The sequence below is a fragment of the Monodelphis domestica genome, chromosome 6, assembly GCF_027887165.1.
Source record: "Monodelphis domestica isolate mMonDom1 chromosome 6, mMonDom1.pri, whole genome shotgun sequence".
NCBI classification, from domain to species: Eukaryota; Metazoa; Chordata; class Mammalia; order Didelphimorphia; family Didelphidae; genus Monodelphis; species Monodelphis domestica.
In genome coordinates this window covers 131,706,877-131,726,224 of record NC_077232.1, presented here as the reverse complement: position 1 = coordinate 131,726,224, position 19,348 = coordinate 131,706,877, and the positions used below count along the sequence as shown (strand labels likewise).

At 34.5% G+C, this 19,348-nt stretch overlaps 1 pseudogene; it reads left to right on the top strand.

Annotated features, from left to right (window-relative positions):
- Positions 1-264: 264 nt before the first annotated feature.
- Positions 265-8,108, top strand: LOC100020426 (eukaryotic initiation factor 4A-II-like; annotated as a pseudogene).
- The last annotated feature ends 11,240 nt before the right edge of the window (positions 8,109-19,348 follow it).

Sequence of the window (19,348 nt, the reverse complement as noted above, 5' to 3'; positions counted from 1 at the left end):
CTTCTCCTCATTCCCCATGCCCTGTGGTCCCCTTCCATGTGGAGGCTTTTTGTAGCTGAAGGAAAGATCACCCCCATTTTTACCAGCTGGTTTTTTATTCCAAAGACACAAGGGGAAGCTACCAGCAGTCTGGGTCCTGGGGCTGGGCTGGGGCTATCTGGCTCAGAGACTGGAGATCACCTAGGGCTGGGCCAGGGAGGGTCAGGATCGGGAGATCAATCTGGATCAAGCAGGTCCAGAGTGGATGAATGGAAGCAAGCGTGGATGGAGCCCAGAAGCAGGCAAGCGGTCAAGCAGGCAGCAGGGTGAGCTGAATCAAGAGTCTTTGCCGAAAAGCCTTGGAGAAATGTGGCTTAAAAAATTATCTAGGCTATCTTTAAAAAAAAAGAGAAGTTCTCGTTCAATCTTGTGGTCACCAGAGAATCTCTACCTTGCCTGGTGTAAAAATTAAATTAATCTCTAGTAATAGTCTAGGGTTCAAATCTCCATTTTTCCATATCCTCCCCCCTGATGGTATTGGGAAGAGAATCTCTACCTTGACTGGTGTAAAAATTAAATTAGTCTTTTGTAATAGAAATATTATATTTTATGTGCTTTATTAAGGAATATTATAAATCAAGGAATAAAGTAAATACAAAATAAGAAAACCACATGCCCATGGCTGTTTAGCCAATTCAGAACTTACTTACTACATCATAGCAATGGGAGAGCAGAGCATAGAAGAGAGTGAGGTAGTCCTAACTGCCAGTTTAAATACTAATTGTGATCTCGCCTGGGTAGAGACTCAGGTGAGATTATAGGGAATTCTGGGAAATACCAAGGAATTCTGGGGATTGAAGTCTAGGGATTAAATCTCCATTTTTACACTGGATCACCTAAGAACACCATAACCTGGATTCCTGCTCCATGTCCCACCAAAGGACTTTAAGTGAGAATCTGGGCTCCCTGTTAGGACATAACTTTAGTAACCTGATTAATCTTTAATTTAATTCATCTTAGAAAAGGATTAATCTGAGGTCAGCTGGGTAGCTCAGTGGATTGAGAACCAGGACTAGAGACTGGAAGTCCTAGGTTCAAATCTGGCCTCAGATACTTCCCAGCTGTGTGACCCTGGGCAAGTCACTTGACCCCCATTGCCTAACACTTACTACTCTTCTGCCTTGGAGCCAATACACAGTATTGGCTCCAAGCCAGAAGGTAAGGATTTAAACAAATAAACAAATAAATAAATGGATGAATGGATGAATAGATAAATAGATAAATAAATAAATGAGTGAATGAATAAATAAATAAATAAATGAATGAATAGATAAATAAACAAACAAATAAATAAATAAACAAACAAACAAATAAATAAATGAATGAATGAATGAATAAATAAATGAATGAATAAATAAATGAATAAATAAATAAATGAATAAATAAATGAATGAATAAATAAATAAATAAATAAATAAATAAATAAATAAATAAATAAATAAATAAATAAATAAATAAATAAATAAATAAATGAATAAATAAATGAATAAGAAAAGGATTTATCTTAGAAATTAACTATAGTGGGTTGGGGTAAATAATCACATGCAAAACCTTCCCCTTGTTTTCCCTTATCTTTCCCTTCACTGTTAATAAACTCAGTTATTTATATGTGATTTTCCCTTTGTATAAACCTTTTCCCCTTTCCTAAATTATTCTAACAGCCAACCTCATAACTCAATTTGCTAGTGTGTCAAATAAAATTTCCCCATTTAAATTAATGGAAATGCAATTAATCTCTTCTGGACTCATAGAACCACAATAATTTTTTTGCTTTATATGCATTTACATATGAAATGTACTTTATAATAACAAATAAATATATTTATAGATAATTAGAAAGAATGTAAAGAAATAAACTTGGTTATGAAATGTTATTTATCTTCAAGGTGAGAAGATTCTGGCAGAGAAGGTTTTATTTCATGCACTGTTGCTTAACATAACTTACTTTCTACACAAGTAATGCTACATTTAAATGCAAAATTAACCTTACACATTACTTAAAATATAAACTTTGTTGCTAAGCTTAATTGCTATTTTTTCCCTTACTTAATTATCATCATTTTCTTCAGTGAATTTTGCCCGTTTTGCCACATTTCCCTCCATTTCACTTAGAGGCCATTTTAACAAAAACCTTTCCATGGAAGTTTGTTTCTTCCTCCCTTTAAGAACATTTTGAAAGACTTCTAGGGACAGAGCCAAGATGTAAGAGTTAACCAGAGCAATTCCATGTCACCACAAGAATCCTCTCTGACCAAGATTGAAATATCTCCACAAAACAAATATAGGAGTGAAAGAACCAATGAGGAGACACAATGAAACAACTTTCAAGAAAAGAAAAACCTAAAAAGCAGGCAGAGATCATCTGGGAAATGGGGTGAGAGAAAAGGAAAGCCAACAAAAGACTTCAGCAAGGAAGGAAGAGCAAACTACCCACCTACCACTCCACCAATCTGCCAACTGAAATCTGCTGTCTCAGGTCCAGAGTACAAGCCCAATCCAAAATGCACACTCTAAGATCCTGCCTGGGTAACTACTGGTACAAACCAATCCACACCCCTTGAAATTTCAAAACTGTGGAGAAGTCGAGAGTCTTGGCCCTGGAAAGTCTGGGTTGAATTTGGCTGATCCATGTGGGATCAGAGGGAAACCAGGATTTCTAGTATGAGTTTAGGATGAGGAAATAGTAGAGTTTTGGATGGCTGACAATACTAATTACTAAGTATTGATCATTCTGCCTAAAGTTCAGAGCAGAGCTCCAAGACAGGGTAATCAAAGGTGTGCCTGATTGGATCAAGTTCACAGAAAGACCAAAAACTTGAGCCTAAGCCTAAGGATAGAATTTGATCAACCCCTGACTTGATCAAGATCAGAGTGAGTGAAATCAAAAGCTTAACCCCGAGCCTTAGGTAAGTCCTTAAACCATCAGCATTTCAAGAGTCAATTGAATCAGTAGGGGGAGGAGGATACCAGAGCACTCAGCCCTCAGACCCAGGAAATAAGCTGAGAATAGCATCAAGCAAGGACTGACGTTTAAGGAGGTACCCCAATTTCACAGAATACAGAGTCTACCTATAAATAGATAGGAAAAAAATGAACAAACAACAAAAAAGCACCTAACTCTAAAGAATTTTTATGGAGGCAAAAGCAATGTATATACACAAAAGGAGACAGTGAAAGCAATGAAAACACACCAATGGTAAAAAAAAAATATGAATTTGACCCAAATTCTTGAAGAGCTCAAAAAAAGACTTCAAAAAACTACTAAGAGAGGCAAAGAAGTGGGGAAGAGAAATTAAAATGAAAAAGAAAGTAAAGTGATACAAGGAGAAATGGGCCAATTGAAAAAGTAGAATAAAAAACTGAAAGGAGAAAAGCAGGTCTTGAAAATCAGGATTGACGATCTAGACTAATAATTTCATGAGAAATCAAGAAACAATAAAGTAGAATCAAAGGAATGAAACAATGGAGGAAAACATAAAATATTATTGAAAAAAACAACTGATTTAGAAAACAGATCTAGGAGAGACAATTTGAGAATTATTGGACTACACAAAAGCTATGATCAAGAAAAAAAAACCTTTTATATTACATTACAATAAATTATCAAAGATAACTTCCTAAAGATCCTTGACAAGAAAATAAAATTGAAATTGAAAGAATTCATAGATCACCTCTAGATAGAAATCCTCAAATGACAACTTCAAGGACTATAATAGCTAAATTCAAGAGCCTCTAAGATAAGGTGAAAATTCTTCAAGCATCCAGAAAGAAATCATTCAGGTACCATGGAGCTACAATCAGGATCAGATAGGACCTAGCAGCTTGTACATTAGAGGATAGAAAGACACTGAATATGATATTCAGGAAGGCATAAGATGTGGGTTACAATTCAGCGTCACCTATCCAACAAAACTGAGTATATTATTTCAGGGGGGAAATGTACATTCAATAAGATAAAAGATCTACAAGCATTCCTGAGGAATAAGCCAGACCTAAACAAAAAAATTTGAAGTCCAAACATGAGACACAAGAGAAACCTAAAAAGATAAATAAGAAAGAGAAAATTTAACAGAACTCCTGAATGCCAAAGTTTATATGTCTACATGGAAAGAGGATTTCTGTAATTCTCAAAAATTACTTTCAATAGTAGAGAAGATAGAAAAATTTACTCAGAAATATGGTGTTAAGCTGATTATGATGATATGACATATATGATGATATGATGTATATGTAAATATGATAACACGGAATGATATATATGTGTATATATATGCATGCATATGAAAGATATATTAAAAATCAATCAAAGGCTAAAAGAGAAGATTTCACTGAGGAAAAAGGGAAGAGAGATAGAATGGGATAAATTATTTAACATAAAGAGGAGTGAAAATCATGGAGAGGGAAGGATAAGTGTGTTGACAAGTAATGCTTAAACTTTACTGTCATCTTAAATGGTTCAGAGAGGAAAAAACAAGTATACTCAGTGTTGTATAAAATTCTATCTTACCTGACTCAGTGATAATGGAATTCTATCTTACCCTACAGAAAAATAGAGCAGGAATAAGACAAGGGAAGAGGGAAGTAATTGGAGGGAAGGAGAAGTGGAGGGGTGAAAAAAAGCAAAATAATGGTGAGGAGGAACAGAGAAAAATGGAATAGGGCAGGATCTAAAAGGGATAATAGGATGAAGGACAATACACAGTTAGTAATCATAATGCTAAATGTGAATGGTATTTACTCACCAATTAAACAAAAACAGATAGCAGGGTGAATTAAAAACAAGAATCCTATTTATTGTTTATAAGAAATACATTTGAGCCTGGGTAATACACACTGATTCAAGGTAAAATAATAGAGCAGAATTTATTATGCATCATCTAAAGTAAAAAAAGCAGGAGTAGCAATAATGATACCAGATAAAGCCAAAGTAGAAATAGATTTGATTAAAAGAGATAAAGAAAGAAATTACATTTTGTTAAAGGTACTATAAACAATGAAGTAATATTATTACTAAACATCTAAACACCAAATGTATAGCATCTAGATTTCTAAAGGAAAAATTAAAGGAGCTCAAAATAGACAGTAAGACCATACTTGTGGGGGATCTCAACTCTACTCTTTCAGAACTAGATGAATCAAACCAAAAATAAATAAGAAAGAAGGGAAGTAAATGAAATGTTAGAAAAAATTAGAGTTAATAGATATCTGTAGAAAATTGAACAGTGATAAAAAGAAATATACCTTCTTCTCAGTAGTACATGGTACATATTCAAAGAACGACCATGTTCTGGGGCATAGAAATATTGCAAACAAATGAAGAAAGCAGAAAATAATTAATACCACTTTTAAAATCATAATATGGTAAAAATTATAATTTAAAAAGGGTTCATGGAAAGGCAAATTTAAAATTAATTGGAAACTAAGTAATCTAATTTTCAAAACTGGTAGGTCAAAGAAGAAATTATAGATACAATTACATAATTGATTAAAAAGAATGTCAATGAAAGGACCTTATATCAAAAGCTATAGGATATAGCCAAAGCAGTACTTAGGGGAAAATTTATATCATTGAGTGCCTATACCAACAAAATCAAAAGGATCAATGAATTGGGCTTGCAACTTAAAAAAAATTAGAAAAAGAATAAATTAAAAATCCCTAGATAAAAACAAAATTGGAAATCCTAAAAGTTAAAGGAGAAATTCGTAAAATTGAAAGTAAAAGAGCTATTGAATTAATAAATAAGACTAGGAGGTGGTACTTTGAGAAAACAAATAAAATAGATGAAGTACTGGTTAATCTAATAAAAAAAGAAAGAGAATCAAATTAACAGTATTAAAGATGAAAAGGGTGAGCTTACCTCTAATGAAGAGCAATTTAAGTTAATTATTAAGAACTATCTTGCCCAATTATACATCAATAAATATGACAATCAAGACGAAATGGGTGAATATTTAAAAGAACATAAATTATCTAGATTAACAAAATTGGAAATAGAATACTTAAATAATTCAATCAAAAAAAAAAAAGAAACTGAACAAGCCATCAAGGGACTCCCTAAGAAAAAATCCCCAGGGCTAGATGCATTCACAAGTAAATTCTATCAAACATTTAAAGAACAACTAATCCCACTATTATACAAATTATTTGACAAAATAAGCAAAGAAGAAATCTTACCAAATTCTTTTTATGACACAAATATGTACTGATTCTAAAGGCAGGCAGACCAAAAACAGAGGAAGAAAACTATAGACCAATCTTTTTAATGAACATAGATGCAAAAACCTTAAATAAAATATTAGCAAAAGACTCCAGGAAGTAATCATGAGGATTATTCACTATTATCAGATGGAATTCATACAAGTCATGCAAGAATGGTTTAATATTAGGAAAACCATCCACATAATTGAGCATATCAATAATCAAACCAACAGAAATCACATGATTATCTTAATTGAATACACTAAAAAGTATGAGAGAGAAAGACCCTTCCTCAAAATAATAAATAGGGTTACACTTTGGCAGGTTGTGGAAGATGTGGGAGCTACTTAAGCCTCATCCTAGGCCCCTGCCCCTATATGCTTCAGGTTGGGGCTGTTGTTGGCCATGTTGCTCACTCACCCTGCTTCTGCCTCCTCCTGGCCAGAGTGGGCACTGGTGTCAATCATGGTGTTGGCCCATGCTATTCTTGCCAGAGCAGAGCTGCTAGAGACATACAGGGCCCAGGACCAGTCTACTGTGACCTTGAACTGTGGGAGTAGGAGATTAACAAAGAGTTTCTGGTTGTTGCCACCTGTAGAGACAATGGCAGTCCAGAGGGAATGGACCCCAATTGTGTCATCAAGAGTAACTGGAACAAAATCGTAGACAACTTCAATGACATGAATCTCAAGAGTCTCTGCCCCAAGGGATCTACTTGTACAGGTTCCAGAAGCTTTTGGTCATTCAGCAGAGAGCCATCATCCCCTATATCAAAGGATATGATATGATTGCTCAAGTTCAGTCAGCTACTGGAAAGACAGCCACATTTTCTATTTCCATCCTGCAACAGTTGGAGATTGAGCTCAAGGAGACCCAAGCACTAGTATTGGCCCCCACTAGAGAACTGGCACAATAGATCCATAAGGTAATTTTAACTGTTGCAGTCTGTATGGGGGCAACACATCACACATGAATTGGTGGCACTAAATGTTCAGAATCAAATGCAAAAACTGCAGGCTTAGACACCATCCATTGTTGTTGGAACTCCTGGGAGTATTTGATTTGCTAAACTGAAGTTATCTTTCCCCAAAATGCATCAAGATGTTTGTTTTGGATGAAGCTAATGAAATGTTGAGTAGTGGATTTCAGGATCAAATCTACAAGATTTTCCAGAAATTAAGTACTAATATTCAGGTTATGTTGCTTTCTGCCACAATGCCAAATTATGCGTTAGAAGTGAGCAAAAAGTTCTTGAGAGATCCTATTTGCCTTCTTGTGAAGAAGGAAGAATTGACCCTTAAGGATTCTACATTAATGTGAAAGAGAGTAAGGGAAGCTGGATATTCTTTGTGACATGTATGAGACACTGACCAACTACACAGACTGTTATTTTTCTGAACACCAGAAGAAAGATATATGGGCTTACTGAAAAGATGCATGCCAGGGATTTCACAGTTTCTGCTCTGCATAGTGACATGGACCAAGAAGGAGCAAGATGTTATCATGAGGGAGTTCAAATGAGGGTCAGTACAGGTTCTGATCACCACAGATTTGTTGGCTTAGGGGATTGATCTGCAGCAAGTGCCTTTGGTTATAAACTATTATCTGCCTACCAATTGGGAAAACTACAGGAGTCAATGGCAGTAGTTGATGACATGATATGGCACCCAGAAGCGGTTTGATGTAATTTAAGATGGATTCATAAGCAAAATCGCACATTTTGAATAAAGAGCAAAATTGGCAGAAGTGGTAGTTTTGGGGGGAAAGGGGTAACTATAAATTTTGTTAGTGAAGAAGACAAGGATTCTTCATGACATTGACACTTTCTACAGTGTAGGAGATACCAATAAATGTGGCTGATCTTATTTAATGCCTAGGATAGGATCATTTGAATGCAGTGCTCATTGTTGCTGAATAGGCGATTCACAAACTGCATTGTGCATACTGAATCTTGTCTCAGAAGTCATTATGGATCCAAAATACAGATTTTTGATAGCAAAATGACTTTAGTCATGAGCTCTTATGGTGGAAGAGCTATTGGCTTTTTCTTTTAGAGTTAGACTGTTAGGATTGGGTATAAAAGATATATGGTCTATAAAATCATTCTTTATTAGAAATTTATTTCCTAGTTCTGTGGAAATGGTTGTATTAGATGTTCTCTCTCATTTAATAATTTGCTTGTGAGCTAAAAGATATAAGTGCTGTATAAAATCAGTCAATTATGTTAAACTAGCATATTTGCCTTTATTGTGTTAGTGAGGAAACTGAAAAGGAAAGACTTTTCAAATGGACTAATTTTTTTAAGAAAGTATTTGAATACTTTTTGTTTGGAATTGTATTTATTCAATAAAATAGTTAATTAGTGCTAAGTGTGAACTGAAACCTGTTGCTAAGCCCCAACAAGCAATCATAAACTAGGTAGGATTAAACCCAGTAAAATTACCATATTACACAAGTCTAAATGAAGATTGCCTGCCCTTTGATCCAGCCACATCACTGCTGGATTTGTACCCCAAGGAGATGATGAGAAAAAAAGGGCACAAATATATATATAGCCTCATTCTTTGTGATGGCAAAAAATTTGAAAAATGAAGGGGCGTCCATCAATTGGGGAATGACTGAACAATTTGTGGTATCTGCTGGTGATGTAATACTATTTTTCTGAAAGGAATAATGATCTGGAAGAATTCCTTATAAATTGGAAAGACCTCCAGGAATTTATGCAGAGTGAAAGGAACAGAAACAGGAGAACATTGTACATAGAGACTACCCTGTGGTACAATCAAATGTTCAAATGTAATGGACTTTTTTACTAGCATCAATGTAATGATCCAGGACAATTCTGAGGGACTTATGAGAAAGTTGGGTCCATCTTTGGTTTGATGGGGATATGATTTGGGTTTTGATGTTAAAAGGTCACTCTATTGCAAATATGAACAACATGGAAATAAGTTGTGAACAATGATATGTGTATAACTCAGTAGACTTGCTTGTCAGCTCTAGGAGGAGGGAAGGAAGAAGAGTGGGAAAAATCATGGATCATGTAACCATGAAAAAATATTCTAAAAAAAGAAATATTTTTTAAAGAATATCTTATGTCTGGTCAAGATGGCGGCTTAGAGGCAGCAAAATTTCAGATCTCTGAAAACCCTTCCTTACCGATCACAAACTGAATGCTCCCAGGACAACAAAATTCAAACTGAACAACAGGACAGACCCAGGGAACCCTCCTCCTGGACCTGGATCAAAAGGTATGGCCCCCCAAAAGCCAGAACTCTATATTACTTGGATCTAAGGGGTAGGCAGAAGGAAGGTCCCAGGACCCATCCCCCCCAACCCAGAGTGCTGAGCCCGCAGCAGCAGCAGGAAGCTCAGGGCCAGCAAAAGGGCCTCAGGGCTGGCTATTTTGAAGGACTCACCTTGAAAGCAACCTGAGCCAGTCTCCGGGGCGCCCAACCCAGAAGGCAGGGAAACATAGAGAGAAGGTGGAAGCCTGTAGCCCCTTGGCTGGGTCCTTCCATCTGAGTCTCAAAGGAGGTTCCAGCTTTAGGGCACCAACTGAACCCAATCCCATAAGGAGCCCTCAGAGCTTCTGAAAGGACAGAAACCTCAGGGCCGGCAAAGGGGTTGCTCCAAAGGGCCTTCCTTGAAAGTATCCTGGGCTAGTCACAGGCCATTCAACACAGACTGTAGAGGAGGAGTTTTTTTTTTTGTTTGTTTGTTTCAGGGCTCATTAGGCCCAAACCAGCTAAACTTAATCCCATTAGGAGCCCTCAGAGCCCAGGGAAGCCACAACCCCTACCCCCTTAGAGAGCAGGGTCTTCTGAAAGAACAGAAACCTAGAGGCAGAGTCAAGATGGTGGATTAGAAGGAGCATAGACCTGGAAGCCTCGCCAGAGCTTTGGAGATCCTCCATATTTGCTCCAGCCTTCCAGAAAATTTAGAACTCAGAGCAAACCTAGCCCAACCAAGCTGAATATAATCCCATCAAAAGTCTCCAGAACTCAGAGAAACCCAGGCTCCCCACCCATCTTCATTGTCTGCTGGACTTTAAGCCAATCAAAAACCTCCAGAGGACAGGGAAGCTCACACCCCCAACAACCCTCCCCCAGAGACTACACCAAGAGATTTTCTGTTAAAGCTCCAAGAGGAGAGACTGATAGAAGTCCCCCAAAAACCAAAAAAAAAATGAGAGGAACAAGAGCACAGACAAATACGAGGAGTAAAGAAGGGGTGAATTTGAGCAAACAACAGAAAAAGAAGAAACTACAATAGATAGCTTCTACTCAGCAAATGGAACAGAGGGGGAGAGATCAGCAAATGATAAACCATAAATCCAAGCAAATTGGATACAGGCTATAGAAGAACTAAAAACACAACTAAGAGAGGCTAAAGACAACTGGGAAAAGAACTTAAAAATTAAGATAAGTCATAAACAGAGGCACTTGAACTAAAACGAGAAAATAGTGTCTTGAAAGCCAAAATCAACCAGCTGGAAAATGAGGCAAAGGAGATGAAAGACAAGGCAAAGGAGATGAAAGACAAGGTAAAGAGGATGAAAGACGATCTTCAAAGAAAATAAGACCAGAAGGAAAAGGATGACCAAAAAGCCAGAGATGAAATCCAATCTTTAAGAACCAGAATACAACAACTGGAATTAAGTGACCTCACAAGGCAGTAGGACACTATAAAACAAAACAAAAAGAATGAAAAAAAAATTGAGGAAAATGTGAAGCATCTCATTCACAAAACAGACGATTTAGAAAATTGTTCAAGAAGAGACAATTTAAGAATAATTGGACTACCAGAAGACCATGACAAAAGAAAAAGCCTGGACATAATACTAGAGGAAAGGAAAAGAAAATGATCTGTTTCCAATGAATTATGTATGAAAATGACCAAATAAAATAATGTTTTAAAAACTAAAAAAAAAAAACACAAAAATTAAGATAAAAAGACAAAATAAAGAATATCTTAAGGGGATTCTCTCTGAATTTCAGTGCTTTATCTATAAGACTGGGTAAAATAATATTGGTCCTTCCTTCCTCACTGTATTGTTATAAGCTTCAAAGGAAGGCATTAGAAGATGCATTAAAAAGCTAAACAAGTAAAAAAAGAGAACATTTCAATAATGTGTTAAACAAGTCTAGTTATGCAGCTCCAATTCACAACCTGTTGCAACTTTTTCTGGGTGTATCTTTTCAATAAACTTTGATTTTTTTTTTTGCAAATCCTCAATATTTCCTTAATCTCGCTTATACTGATTACCTTATCCACCTTGGTCTCCTCCCCACTAATTTCCTGCAAAACTCCATTTGCTGCTACTGCTGTAACTCCTTCAATTCCTGCGTTGTTAGGACCCATGGTTAAAAGTTTAGAAATTTGCCCAAAAAACTGATAACATTGACAAAAATTAAGAGAATGCAAAGGAAATTTAATACAGATGCTTGCATGGCTAGAACTAAATGAGACAGCCTTTTATGACTTGTGACATCAAATGTTCGGCAGGTTATCTAGTGGAGGGTGGTAGAAGCTTACGACTCATATCTACTTGACATGTAAAGCAAAAAAAATAAATAAATAAAAATTTAAAAAAACCAACCTGTCTGCTTGTATCTCAAATTGCTCGTGACTTAAGCTACTCATATATCAAATACCACTGTACTCAGCAAAGCTCATCATAATACATGGGGGGATGGGTGAGGGAAGGGTGATATTTAATGAAACAAAGGAATTTCAGACTTCCCTGACCAAAAATCCAGAGCTGAAAAGAAAATTTGATAAGAAAATCCAATAATCAAGAGATCCATATAAAGGTAAAGTAAAAATTTAAGGATGTTGATAATATTAAATTGAGTATATATATACCCAGAAAGGTGATGTTTGAAATAATTTAGTTATCTATGATAGTTGAGATTCACAAGAACTTAAAGTATGCAAGAAATAAAGTAAAAGAGAAGATGGAGTATATGTGGGCTATGCTTCAGACCTTACTCTCATCAGAATTAGCTCAAAGTGGGAATATACCATATACTGTCAGAATTAAAACCTACTTTACTGTATATGGAAATAGGAGGATAAGGGTAATAATAGAAGGAGTGATGGATAAAAGGAATGGGAAGTGTGGGAGGTGGTCAACAAAAACCAAACATTTCTTTACAGGAAAAAACTCAAATGAGTGGGAGACAGAAAAAGGGAAACTAAGAGGAAAGAAGATAGAAGGAAACACATAATCATTAATGAAAACTGTAAATATGAATGGGATGAACTCATCCATAAAACAGAAAAAGATAGCAGAGTGAATTAAAAACCAGAATTTCCCAATATTTTGTCTATAAGAAATGTATTTAAGGGGGCAGCTGGGTAGCTCAGTGCATTGAGAGTCAGGCCTAGAGACAGGAGGTCCTAGGTTCAAATCTGGCCTCAGACACTTCCCAGCTCTATGACCATGGGCAAGTCACTTAACCCCTATTGCCTAACCCTTACCACTCTTCTGCCTTGGAGCCAATACATAGTATTGACTCTAAGACGAAAGGTAAGCGTTTAAAAAAAAAAAAGAAACGTATTTAATTCTGGGAGACAGAGTAAAAGTAAGGTACAAAAGCAGTATCTAATATGGTTTAGCTAAAATTTAAAAAAAGTAGGAGTAGCAATCATGATCTCAGAGAAAGCAAAAGTAAAAATCAATCTAATCAAAATAGATAAGGAAGAAATTGCATCATTATAAAAGGTACCATAGACAACAAAACTATATCATTACTAAATATATATGAACCAAATTGCATAAGATTCAAATTTCTAAAGCAAAAATTACCAGTTACAGCAAGAAACAAAGAGTAAAATATTACTAGTGGGCAACTTCAAACTTCCCCTCTCAAAAGTAGATAAATGCAATCAAAAAAGAAAAAATGAAAGAAGGTAAAGAACTAGGTAGGACTACAAAGCACATGGAGAAAGGGTACTATATTACCACTTATGCACCTCTTCATGAGAAATATTTTACTCCATTCTATCTAATGGGTTTCTCTTTCCTATGCTGATTTTTATTTTTAATTTGGGATATCTAAGTAAGATTGATGAACTTACAAAACCATAAATTTCCTACATTAACAAAAGAAGAAATAGAATACTTAAACAATCTTATCACAGAAAAATAATTTGAACAATCAAATAATTCCCTAAGAAAAAGTCTCCAGGACCAGATGGATTCAAAAGTGAATTCTATTAAACTTTTAAAGTTCAAAGTAACAACTTACTCTAATAAACATAAACCATTTGGGAAAAAAAGGAAAGAGAGAATCCTTCCAAACTCTTTATGATATAAATATGGTATTGATACCTAAACTAGGAAGAATTAAAAAAGAGAATAAAGCTATAGACCAATGTTCCTTATGAACACTGCAGCAAAATTTTTAAATAAAATCCTATTAAGGAGATTATAGCATTATATCAAAATGATTTTACACCATGTTCAGGTTGGTTTTATACCAGGAATGCAAGGATGGTTCAATATTAGGAAAATCACTGGCATAATTGATCATACCAAAAAGAAAAACAACAGAAACCATAACATTATTTCAATAGAAATAGAAAAAGCCTTTGACAAAATCAATACTTATTTCTTAAAAAAAAACAAAACAAAACATTAGGAAACATTGGAATAAATGGAACCTTCCTTAAAGTAATAAATAGCTACTATATAAAATGATCAGGAGGCATGATCTATAATGGGAATAAACTAAAATCTTTTCCAATATGATCAGGAATAAAGAAAGGATCCTAGGTTCAAATCTGGCCTCAGACATTTCCTAAGTGACTGTGAGGACGTCACTTAACCCCAATTGCCTAGCTCTTAAAGCTTTTCTGTTGTAGTATTAACTAATATTAAGTATCAATTCTAAGATAAAATAACAATAATAATCACATAAAATGCTTTAAATCACAATTGAATAAAAGAAATGCAGATTAAAATAACAATCTCATATCTCCCATTTCGGATAATATTACAAAAAAGTAAAATGACAAATTCTAGAAGGGATATGGAAAAAGTAGTGAATTACAACCATTCTGGAGAACAATTTGAAACTAAACCCAAGGAATTATAGAAATGTGCATACCTTTTTACCTATCAATACTACTACTAGATCTGAATATTAAAGAAATGAAATGGACCCATATACACAACAATATTCATATCACTTCTTTTTGAATTAAAGTCTGAGAAGATGCCCTTTCATTTGGGAAAAAAGCTCAAGTTATAGATTATGATTATGATGGAATGTTATTCTGCTATGAGAAATGATATACAGAATGTTTTCAGAAAACCTGGGAAGCATTATAAGAACTGATGAAAAATGCAATAATCAGAACTAGGAGAATAACGTACACCATAACAGCAATACTGTAATAACAACCTATTGTGAAAGATATGGTTAGTCTGATCAAGACAATGATCTAAGACTATTCTGAAGGACTCATGATAAAATATTCTATCAACCTCCACAAAGAGAAATAATGAAGTCTGAATGAAAGCTGAAGCTTATTTTTTTCCATTTCCGTGGCATTTCTTGCTTTTTTATTATTTTTTTTTAACAAGGCTAATATAGAAATTTGCTTTCCAGGAAAAAATAATGCAGATGTCAAAATAAATTAATTAATGTATATCTAGATAATATATTTTTGCTTTGATTCCCTTAAAAGTAGTCTTAAGGCACTAAAATAAATGCCTTCCCAAAGCTGCAGGTGTGTTGAGATTAGAATAATATAGTCATCAGAGTAAAAGACTGATAAAATTAACTGCCCATAAATTTCTTTGTGAATTGTGTAACCAATTTTTCTAATTAAAGTTTTCTTCTTTCTGGCATGGAAATGCTTACAAAAGAGTCCTTGGTCTTTAAAAGAGAATTAAATGTATTGAGTGAAAAAAAAAACAGAGAAAAAAAAACAAACATTTGCTCTAGAATATGAAAAGCCCCTCCAATGCATGCTGCTGATAATTTTAAATCAGTTTGATTTAAACAGGGTTATGATGCTATATTTAAAGATGATAATTTGGATCTTTGAAGTGTTTTTAATTTAAGGAAATGTAATGTACAATTTCGCTTATTTCTTGCTTTCATTTTATTATTATAATTCTTAATGTTTTCTCTCTCTGACCTTTTAATAGAATCAGAGAAAGACATCCTTGACTCTCTTATAAAATGAGCTAATTATATTATTATTTCAAAATCATGTAACTCATTTTCTGCTTTTATAGAATTTTAGAGTATTTTACATAAGAAATTGGGGAAGAGGCTCATTTTAGCTAATTATTAAAATAGTTTAGAACAAAATTCATAGTTCCCAGATCCCATACTTTTTAGAAAGAGATTAGAGCCCTACCCTTTTTACTTTTTACTTACTTTTACTAGAGCCTTACCCTTTTCACATTACCCTTTTTAGTCCAGAGGATATCCTCTTTATTTCCCGGAACATGAGGGATGAAAAGTTCCTTGGAATTCTTTCATCCACCCCTAAATTACTTTATGGAAGGACACTAGATCAGAATTGATGTCATCCCACCAAACTAGATTATTTACTTCTATGTCAGAATATCTACAAATCTGTAGATTTACTCTGAAGTCCTCAACAAAATCATTAAAAATGGAAAATTACCCCTTCTTAATGTCTGTCTCTCAGCTACTAAGGGAAGAACACATAAACTATACAGATGTAAAGGGTATAAATAAAAAGCAAAAAAAATACCAAAAATTTAATTACTGTTTCCTTTTCCCTGAACCTTCTGTTTTCTGAGTGACATAGTTGATATAGGGGGGCTAAATATGGAGTCAAAAGATTTGATTTCAATATTGCTTCAGGTTAGATTGTAGGTAGATGGTGCAATAGGGTGCAAGATTATGTCATTCTCCAAATTCCTCCACAAATATTCAAAAATAACACCTCAGAGTTGATTGTAAAACACAGAAATAGTATAGCTCAGTTAAAGATAATTTAAGAGGAAGGTCTTTGACCTTCATGGTTGTGGTGTCACCTGACTGAAGCACATCTAAGGGGCAAGCCTTGGGCAGTGACTCTGTGAGATGATATGCAGAAAAAGAAAATGGGATGGGGAGGGAATAGAATATGGCATCAAGAGAAACTTGAAGGAATAAAAAAAATAGGGTAATTTATGCCACACCAAGAGGTACATGTGAAGGGTAGGGGAAGAATACTATAATAAGAAGGAGAGGAAGAGAGTATTAATATGTAATACTTAAACCTTACTCTCAGTGGAATCAATTCTGAAAGGGAAGAGTATCTAGATTCATTCAATTATCCAATTCTATCTTACCCTAAAGGGAAAGTGTGAAGGGAAAACCAAGGGGGAAGTTGGGCAGGGAGTACAAAAAAGGAGGGAAAGGTGGGGGAGGGGGAATTTAATGGACCCTAAAAAATAATAGGAGCCAAAAAAAGAGGGGGCCGAAAGTGATGTGAAATAAGGGTGGCATTTGGGGCACTGATTAAAAGCAAACCACTGGTTTAAAAGAAGGAAGTAATGAAAGAAGAAAGGGCAGAATTAGGAGAGGAAATCAGAATATTGGGGAATACATGGGTGGTAATCATAACTCTGAATATGAATGGGATGAGCTCACCCGTAAAATGGAAGCAAATAGCACAGTGGCTTAGAAATAAAATATGACAATATGTTGTCTACAAGAAACACACATGAGAAAGGTAGGCACATACAGCATAAAGGTAAAAGATGGGAGCAAAATGTATTGGGCTTCAGCTGAGAAAGAAAAGGCAGGAGTAACAATCATGATATCTGACAAAGCCAAAGTAAAAATAGATCTAGTCAAAAGAGATAGGGAAAGTAATTACATCCTGATAAAAGTCAGTATAGACAATAAGGAAATATCAGTACTCAACATGTATACACCAAATGGCATAGCATCCAAATTCCTAAAGGAGAAACTAGTGGAACTCAAGGATGAAATACATAGAAAATCTATACTAGTGGGAGACCTGAACCTACCTCTATCAGAACTTGATAAATCAAACCAAAAATTAAATAAGAAGAAAGTAAGAGAAGTTAGTGAAATCTTAGAAAAATTTGAGTTAGTAGATATATGGAGAAAAATTAATAGGGACAAAAAAGAATACACCTTCTTTTCAGCAGCACATGGTACATTCACAAAGATTGACCATGTACTAGGACATAAAAACATGGCAAACAAGTGCAAACAAGCAGAAATAACAAATGCATCCTTTTCAGATCATAATGCAATAAAAATAGTAATTAGTAAGGGTACATGAAGAGGCAAACCAAAAGTTAAATGGAAATTAAATAATATTATCCAAAATATGTTAAAGAACAAATCATAAAAACTATTAATGGTATCATTGAAGAGAATTACTATGGTGAGACATTTTCTCAAAATCTATGGGATACAGCCAAAGCATTACTCAGGGGAAAATGTATATTCTTGAGTTCATATATTAATAAATTAGAGAGTGCAGAGGTCAATGAATTGGGCACGCAAACTATAAAAATGGAGATTTGAACCCCAGACTTCAATCCCCAGAAATCCTTGCTAGTTCCCAAAATGCCCTCTAATCTCACCAGAGGTCCTCACCTGGGCGGAGAGCAAGGAGGGTTTTACACTGACTATACACGCAGCTCTCTCTTCCCTGCTTCTGCTTCCAAACATACATGTCTCTCAAGATGTAGAATAAGTGAAATTGAATGGGCCTTTCAGCCCTCCTAGGCACATGCTTTCTTATTTTGTATTTTCTTTATTTCTTAATTTTTAATAAACCTCATAAAAATATACTTTTAGCAGAGAAAGTAATTTTTAATCTTAACAAAATTTAAAAAACTAGAAAGGAAACAAATTAAAAATCTTCAGATGAAGACTAAATTAGAGATCCCAAAAATCAAAGGAAAAATTAATAAAATTGAAAGTCAAAGAACTGTTGACTTAATAAATAAGACTAGAAGCTGGTACTTTGGAAAAAAAAACAAATAAAATAGACAAAGTACTGGTCATTCTAATTTTAAAAAAAAGGAAAGACGAAAACCAAATTGACAGTATTGACAGGTGATATGGATGAATATTTACAAAACTATGAATTGCCTAGACTAACAATGGGAGAAATAGACTACCTAAACAACCCCATATCAGAAAAAGAAATTGAACAAGCCATCAAAGAGCTCCCTAAGAAAAAATCCCCAGGTCCAGATGGATTCACAAATGAATTCTATCAAACATTCAAAGAACAACTAATCTCAATATTACACAATTTGTCAGAATAAGCAAAAAAGGAGTTCTACCAAATTCCTTTTAGACACAAATATGGTACTAATTACAAAAAAAAAACCAACAAAAATCACATGATTATCTCAATAGATGCAGAAAAAGCCTTTGATAAAATATAACACTCATTCCTATTGAAAACACTAGAAAGTATAGGAATAGAAGTGTCTTTCCTAAAATAATAAGCATTATATATTTAAAACCATCAGCAAGAATCATTTGCAATGGCAATAGAGAATCAACTAAGAAGGTAGTGGAACTAATCAACAAGTTTAGCAAAGTTGAAAGATACAAAATAAACTCACATAAGGCATAAGCATTTCTATGTATTTCCAACCCATACCAACAACGAGAGTTAGAAAAAGAAATTCCATTTAAAAACAATATAAAATATTTAGGCATCTATTTGCCAAGACAAACAGGAATTATATTAACACAACTACAAAACACATTCCACACAATTAAAACTAGATTTAATCAATTGGGAAAACATTAATTGCTCCTGGGTAGGATGAGCTAATATAATAAAAATGACAATCCTACCCAAATTAATTAACTTATTCAGTGTCATACCAATCAAACTACCAAGAAACTTTTTTACTAAATTAGAAAAAAACTATAACAAAGTTCATTTGGAAGAACAAAAAATCCAGAATATAAAGGGAAATAATAAAAACAAAAGTGAAGGGGGCCTATCAATACCAAATCTTAAATTGTACTATAAAGCTGTGGTAATCAAAACAACATGGTACTGGTTAAAAGACAAAAGGGAGGATCAGTGGAATAAACTTGGGGTGAATGACCTCAGCAAGAC